Genomic DNA, 8,539 nt, shown 5'->3' on the forward strand with positions numbered 1-8,539 from the left:
GATTTTGATTGGACACTGAAGCAAGATCTAGATAATAATTACATTATGGAAAAGTGACTTCAGCTGGAGCCAGAAAGCTTTCATTTTCATTTGATAAATATGTTTTGAACAATGACTTAGCAATTTGGTGAAATAACATTATAAAATATGGTAGTTCTTGTAGCTACCATTGTGAATTATTTTTGTAACTATTTTTATTTTAAGAATACTCTTTAGAGTAGAAATAAATACAGCCCTGTCTTGCTTCTCCATTTTATTTTTAATTATTTAAAGTGTAAGTTCTTAGGACTTATTTCTAATTTGTGAAGGAGGACTTTATACATTTTACAGGATTTATTATAGTTTATGATACAATGTAAACAAATTTGTGAAAAAGTTAAGTGTTCATATACACATCTTCAAATATCTGTTTTCAAAATTTCATCTTTGTAGTTTTGCCTCTGCATGTTTAGGCATCTAAAGAATCTGTGAAAGTAAAGTAAGTCTCAGAAATTCATCTAAACTTGCTAACAGGATTCTACCTAAATTTATGATTATTAAGTTAGGGTGTGCTCTAGTTTGATTTTCCAGTTCCAAGATGTTAAGGAAATTTCTTTGGTCATTCATTATATAGACATATTGTGAGTATTACACATATAATGAAATATTTTTAATATTCAAGGTAGGATAAATGAGATACAGCACCTCCATTCAGAGAGTCCACTGTCTTTGTGGGAAGGTGAATAATTTTAAAACTGAAAATACAGTTATAAAGATAAATGAGAATTGACCTTTGAATTTGTTGACCTTGATAAGAGTAGTTTTGATGGAGTAGTGAGGGCAAAAGATTGGAGCTGGTTTAAATGATGCTGAGAGGAAAGATTTTGGAAACTGTTCTTTCTAGGAGTATTGCTGTTACAGGGAAAGAGAATGTATGTGGTAGCTAGAGTACATGGGATCAAAAGACTTTTTAAAGATGGGAAAGGGAAACATATGTGGGTAGAAATGATGTAGTAAGGAAGGAAAAACTGACGATGCTGAAAAGAGAAACGCTAGAGTGAATGTCATTATAAGTGGTAGGGGAATGGTATCTAGTTAATAAGTTTTGGAATTAGCCTTTGCCAGGAACGTGGACCCTTCATTCAAAGTAACAGAAGAGGAGACAGTTTAAATGGGCACAGACACAGGATGGGCATTTCTGGAAGTTATTGTTCCCTATTTCACTGAGAAAACAAAGTCATCAGCTATGAGGATGGTAAAAGCTTTGGTAGGTTTTAGGAGATTGAGAGTAAGTGAAATAGTTGTTTAGGATAGTGGGAGAGTAAATAGACTAGGAAAATTGACTTGTGACTTAGTGGTCATGAGATGAGTTAGAAAGTTGTATGTTTTTCTCCAGCCACATTTCACTGTGAAGGGGCAGGCGAGGAGTAGGTAGTGAATTGGTTTTAACCAGGGGTTTGGTTTAGCCAAGAGAATGATGACAAAGCAAAGGAGGCACAAGGGAGTTGATGGTATATGCAAGTGAATTATTATGATATTATGACCATGGCAGTTAAGCTAGATCAAAAGAAAGTGGAGAAAAGAGAGGGATATGATGGATACAGAGAAAAGTTGATAAGATCAATTGATTTTAGGTTCTATGTTGAAGGATTTTTTTGATTTGGAGTACTCAGGAGAAGAAGGTGAGAAGATTAGAATTAGCAGTTAAGTAAAATGCTTAAAATTGAGATTTTGGAAGAAGATGACCATGATAGCTAAGAGAGTGGAGGATGAGATCATTGAAGGAAAGGGAAATCAGGAGCTGAGATTCCAAAGTATTGGGAGAATCATCTTTTTGGATATTGAAGTTACCAACATTTTCACAAGGAATTGTTTTGGATAGCTTGAAAATGACCCAAAAGTTAAAATCTTCCAGGATTAGTCTAGAAAAAAAAGTGATAAGTGGAAATCTGAGATGCAAAATCAAATAGAAATCAAAGACAATGGTGCACAGTCATTGTTATTTTAATGTGGTATCTAATTTGTAATTAAAACAGTTATCTAATTTTTTTGAAGCCTTTGGTTAGACAAACATTTCTTACACAAAAACCACAAACCATAAAAGAAAAAATAGATAATTTTTGTAGACTTCTTCAAAATTTAAAAAGGAAATAAAAAAGCTCTTTAAAAGTACTCTCAAATAAATGAAAAGATAAGCCACACATTGAGAGAATAGACTTACAAAGCATGTATCTAGTAAAAGACCTGTGTTCACATTATAAAAAGATTTTTAATCACTCAATAAGAGAACAAATAACCTAATAGGCAAAATATTTTAACAGACACTTCACTAAAGAAGATATACAGATGACAGCTAGGTACAAAAGATGCTCATCATTAGTTATTTAGAAAATGCAGATTAAAACCTCAGCAGATAATAAAATGCCAGGGTTGGCTAGGAGGTGTAACAACTGGGACTCATACATTTCTTGTAGGAATAAAAATACAACAGTCCTTTTGGAAATCTGACTTTTTTTTTTTTCTTTTTAAGTTAAACACACACTTAAACTGTGTGACTTAACAATACTCCTTTCTAGGTACTTCCCTCAAAGAAATAAAATATATATCCATACAAAGACTTGTACAAATAATAATTACAGCTTTATTCATAATAGCTCCAAACTGGAAACAACCCAAACCTCAACTGGTGAATGGATAAACAAATGTGTTTCAACCATAAAGTGGAATACAGCTCAGCATTAAAAAATAGCTACCCACAGATGCACACAAAATTTTGGGTGAATGTGAAAAGCATTATACTAAGTAAAATAACCCAGGCACAAAATGTGTTGTAGGATTCCATTTATATGAAATTCTAGAAAAGGAAAATCTACAGTGACTGAATATTAGTGGTTTCCAGGGACTGGAGCAGGTGGTGAATGTGAAGACAGGATTTTCTACATAGAGGCAGAGGGGATGTCTATATCATGATTATAGTGATGGCTATATAACCATATTCTTAAAAATACTTTGAAATGTATGCTTAAAATGGATGAATTTTATTGTGTGTAAATTTTGCCTCAATAAAGCTGACTCTATCAAACAAGGATAAATACTACAAAGAGAAACTGACAAATCCATCAAAATGGAAGAGTTTCAGCATTAACAATTATGTTATCTGTAGGTTATTTGTGGATGCCTTAATCAGGTTGGTGAAGATGTTTTCTATTATTTTTGTGGGAATTTCAGGAATAGAATTTCCATTGGAAAATAATTTTTATCAGATACTTTATATTAAAACAATCATAAGTTTTCCAGTTTTCCTTTTTTTTTTTTTTTTGGTTAATATGATGACTTACCGACATTTTCAAATGTTAAACCAACCATACATTCCTAAGATTAACTCTACTTGGTCATGATATTTTATCAATTTTACCTGTTGTCAGATTCAATTTGTTAAAATTCTGTTAGGAATTTTTATATCTATTTTTTTAAATTAATTTATTTATGGCTGAGTTGGGTCTTTGTTGCTGCGCGTGGGCTTTCTCTAGTTGCAGTGAGCGGGGGCTACTCTTCGTTGCAGTGCATGGGCTTCTCATTGTGGTGGTTTCTCTTGTTGCAGCGAGCCGGGGCTACTCTTCATTGCAGTGCATGGGCTTCTCATTGTGGTGGCTTCTCTTGTTGCAGAGCATGGACTCTAGGACGCACGGGCTCAGTAGTTGTGGCTCGCAGGCTCTAGAGCGCAGTCTTAGTAGTTGTGGCACACGGGCTTAGTTGCTCCATGGCATGTGGGATCTTCCCGGACCAGGGCTCAAACCTGTGTCCCCTGCATTGGCAGGCAGATTCTTAACCAATGTGTCACCAGCAAAGCCCTATATCTATGTTTATGAGGGATATTGATTTGTAGTTTTCTTTTTCTGATTTGATATCAGCGAATGCTGGCTTCATGAAATGAGTTGAGAAGTGTTTATTTTTTATTATCTAGAAGTTTGTGTATAAATGATATTTTTTCCCTTAAAGGTTTGGTAGCATTTTCCAGTGAAGCCTGGAATTTTCTTTGTGATAAGATTTTTAACAAAATTAATTTCCCTAATAGATACATGGCTATTAATTAATTAATACATGGCTATTCAAATATTTTGTTAAGTAATCTTTTGTTTGTTTCTTTCAAGGAATTTGTTCGTTTCATTAAGTTGTCAAATTTATTGTCATCATCTTGTTCGTAATAGAAACTTTCTACCCTTTTTAATACGTGTAGAATTTGTAATGATGTCACCACTCTCATTTTTGGTTTTGTTCATTTGTATTTTCTCTTTTTTTCCTTTTCAGTCTGGCTAGAAGTTTATGAATTTTATTGATGTTCTCAAAGAACTAGCTTTTAGTTTCATCAGTTTCTCTATTTTTCTGTTGCATTGATTTCCACTCAGAACTTTATTATTCCCTTTCTCCTACTTTCAGTTTCATTTGCTCTTGTTTTTCTAGTTTCTTAAAGTCATTTATGTGAGATCCTTCTTTTCTAGTATAGGTGTTTGTTGCTATAAAATTCCCTGTAAGTACTTGCCTTAGCTGCATCCACAAATTTTGTTATGCTGTTTATACATTTTCATTTAGTTAGAAATACTTTATAATTTACCTTTTGACTTTCTGTTTGATCTGTGGATTATTTAGAAGTATGTAATTTAGTTTCCAAATATTTGGGGATTTTCCAAGTTTACTTCTGTTATCAATTTTTAATGTAGTCTTATGGTGGTCATACATTCCTTATATGATTTTATTCCTTTTAAATTTATTGAAACTTGTTTTGTGTCCCAAAATATTATCTACCTTGTAAAAGGTTTATGTATACTTAAAACGAGTATATATATTTTGCTGTTTTTGTGTGGAGTGGTCTATGAATCTCAATTAGATCAAATTGTTTGATATTGTTGCTTGTATATTTTTACTGATCTTTCTGGCTACCTGTTTTAGCAATTATTGTGAGAGTAATGTTGAGATTAACCGTAATTGTGCATTTGTCTGTTTCTCCTTTTAGTTCTATCAGTTTTTACTTCATGTATTTTGAAACTCAAATTTACAATAATAGGTGTATAAACTTATGATTATTGTATCCTTTTGATGAATTGGCTGCTTTATCCTTATGAAATGACTGTGTTTATCTCTAGTAATTTTTTTTGCTCTAAAGGCTACTTAGTATTTAGGTTTTTGGTTTTTCAGGTTTTGCATGATCTTTTTCCATTATTTTACTTTACCCTTATGTATTTTTATATTTAAGGTGATTTTTATTGTAGACAGCAAGGAATTGGCTCTGGGTTTCCCTTACCCACCCCGCCACCCCACCCAAATTTGGCAAATCATGCCTTCTAATTAGGATGTTTAGACCATTTACATTTCATGTAATTATTGTTATCTTTGGGTTCATATTTTATATTTACATTTATCATCTTGCTATTTGTTTTCTATTTGTCCCAGATGGTCTTTTTCCCTATTTTTTATTCTGCATTCTTTTGGATTAATTGAATGTTTTAGTTGATTTCTTATCATGTCCTTCATTAGTTTATTAGATGTATTTCTTTCTTTTTTGGAAAATAATAATTAAAAAAAGCTTTAACTCTCATTGTTATTTAATGCCAGCATTATTATTCCAAAAATGTATCATTAATAAACACTTTTCTTTGGGAATGTCATATCAAAATTAAGTATAAACTTTTTTTCCTGTTTTTGAAGTTTTCCTTGATTTTTAAAAATATTTATTTATTTATTTATGTTTTTGGCTGCATCGGGTCTTAGTTGTGGCATGCAGGATCTTTCGTTGAGGCACATGGGCTCTTTGTTGCGGTTGTGGCACGTGGGCTCCAGAGCATGCAGGCTCGTTAGTTGTGGTGCACGGGCTCTCTAGTTGTGGCACACGGGCTCTCTAGTTGTGGCGCACAGGCTTTAGTTGCCCCGCAGCATGTGGGATCTTAGTTCCCTGACCAGGGATTGAACCCATGTCCCCTGCATTGCCGGATGGATTCTTAACCACTGGACCACCAGGCAAGTCCCTTTGTTGATTTTTAAAATTTATTTTATTGAAGTATAGTTGATTTACAATATTGTGTTAATTTGCTGTACAACAAAGTGATTCAGTTTCACATATATATATATATATATATATATATATATACTTTTTCATATTCTTTTCCATTATGGTTTATTACAGGATATTGAATATAGTTCCCTGTGCTATACAGTAGGACTTTAGGATTCTTTTGTTTATCCATTCTACGTATAATAACTAGCACCTGCCAATCCCAAACTCCCAATCCATCCTTCCCCAACCTCCCCCCTCTTCCTTGGCAACCACAAGTCTGTTCTCTATATCTGTGAGTCTGTTTCATAGATAAGTTCATTTGTGTCATATTTTAGATTCCACATGTAAATGATATCATATGGTATTTGTCTTTCTGACTTACTTCACTTAGTATGATAATCTCTAGGTCCATCCATGTTGCTGCAAATGTCATTATTTCATTCTTTTTTATGGCTAAGGTTCCATTGTGTGTATGTGTGTGTGTGTATATATATATATATGTGTGTGTATATATATATGTATATATGTGTGTATATATATATACACACATATATATATACCACGTCTTCTTTATCCATTCATCTGTTGACGGACATTTAGGTTGTTTCCATGTCTTGACTATTGTAAATAGTGCTGCTATGAACATATGGGTGCATGTATCTAGTGTAAGCTTCTTACGGATAGAGGCAAAGTTGATTAATTCCTATCTCCCAGAAATTCTAGCCTAGTGCTAGGCACAGAGCAGAGTTTCAGACTATTTGCTGAATGAAATATAAAAGTTATTTTGAATTATTACATTGCTACAGGAAGAACAGAGTTAGAGATATTAAACCAAATTTCCCCCACAGATCCTTGATTCAGTACAGCAGGGAGGAAATAACATACAACATTCTTGGTGCAAATATGTTTTCTGTTTACTGTGGAATGTGTTTTTAGTAGAAATAATAGTTCACTAAATTCTATTTAGCAAAGGTTGTAACTAAAATGTGTTATGTGTAAGAGTTTTCCTTCTGTATGTGTGTGCGCACATGAGTGTTTGCACGTGTGTGAAGGTATTATTGCATATGGGTATTGTTTTGGCTATAACATGCATCTGATAAGCTTGTGAGACCTAGCCTGAGAATCTAACCATGATTTGGAAACCAGACTACACCTTTTTGAAATACATCCTATGTGCAAATGTGTTCTTATCTTGTATTTACAAAAACTGACAGATGAATTTGGTGTTTGAATCTGTATAGTCTCTCTTCCTAGAAACCATCAGAGGGCAGATGGTTATATGCCTAAATGACGTAGTTCTAAAGGCAGAAGACTTAAATATCTGAGATGTCAAGATCTCTCCTAGCACAATGCTAAGTTCTTGCTAAATCTTGCCTTACTATTCTTTTATTACATACGATACTTTAGACATGAGACTAACTACAGCCTATTTTTGTAAATAAAGTTTTGTTGGGACACAGTGCTCATTTGTTTATGTATTGTCTATTGCTTTTGTGCTACAATGATAGAGTTGAAGAGTTGTGACAGGACTGTATGGCCTGAAAAACCTAAAATATTTATTATTATCTAACCCTTTACAGGGAACTTTTGCCAACTCTGGTTTAGAGTACTAATTACACATATAATTCCAAATCCACTTTAGATAGTATAACCTATTTAGCTTCATGGATGATGAAGCTGTAACTCAGAAAGTGATGAGGAATTCCCAAGATCATATAGAAGGGAAAAATAATGCAGTGGGTAAAATGAAAGTTCAGGAGGCAGACTGCTTGCATTTAGATCCCATGTCTGTCTTCATCATCAAGTTATTTAACTCCTCTGTGCCTCAGTTTACTTGGTAAAATGAGCATAACCGTAGTACCTGCCTTATAGGATTATGATGTAATGCATGTGTTTGTAAGAACTCCTTAGTTAGCATTCAGTAAGTTATAGCTAATATTATATGCTCTTGTGTGGCTGGCTGGTGGTAGCATAGCCTGAGCCTAATTCTTCAGACTTCAAGTTCAGTCCTCTTTCAATTCTTTTTATTTATTCATTCATTTAGTCATTTGGTATACCTTTATTAAATTCCTACTGTAGATCAGGCACTCTGTTAGGTATGGTTCTAATCTTTTCCCTCATTCAAACTTTTCCAGGAGTAACATATTTTCCTATTTGTGTTTTCCTTATTAGTTATAAAATGGCAGGAAAGAAATCAAAGTTCTATACAATCCAAGATGACACATTTTTGTAGTTTATTCCATTTTCCTATATTTCTTTCCTGTTTTGAAAGGTTAATTTTTTTATACTCTAGATTTAGCTGTGTAGACCAGATCAATGTATAAGGGATTATCGATGTATTTTTGAATTGTTTTATCTTCAGATAAAACAAATGTTTCCTTTTTTTGTGACATAAAATTTTACTGACATGTTCTTTGTAGCAAAATTGACTTACCTACATTTTTTTCAGCAGAATATTAAAAGAGAGTTATTACTTAAGTAGGTGCCGATGTATTTACTTATCTGATGAGT

This window comes from Balaenoptera musculus, chromosome 12, assembly GCF_009873245.2.
Source record: "Balaenoptera musculus isolate JJ_BM4_2016_0621 chromosome 12, mBalMus1.pri.v3, whole genome shotgun sequence".
NCBI lineage: Eukaryota > Metazoa > Chordata > Mammalia > Artiodactyla > Balaenopteridae > Balaenoptera > Balaenoptera musculus.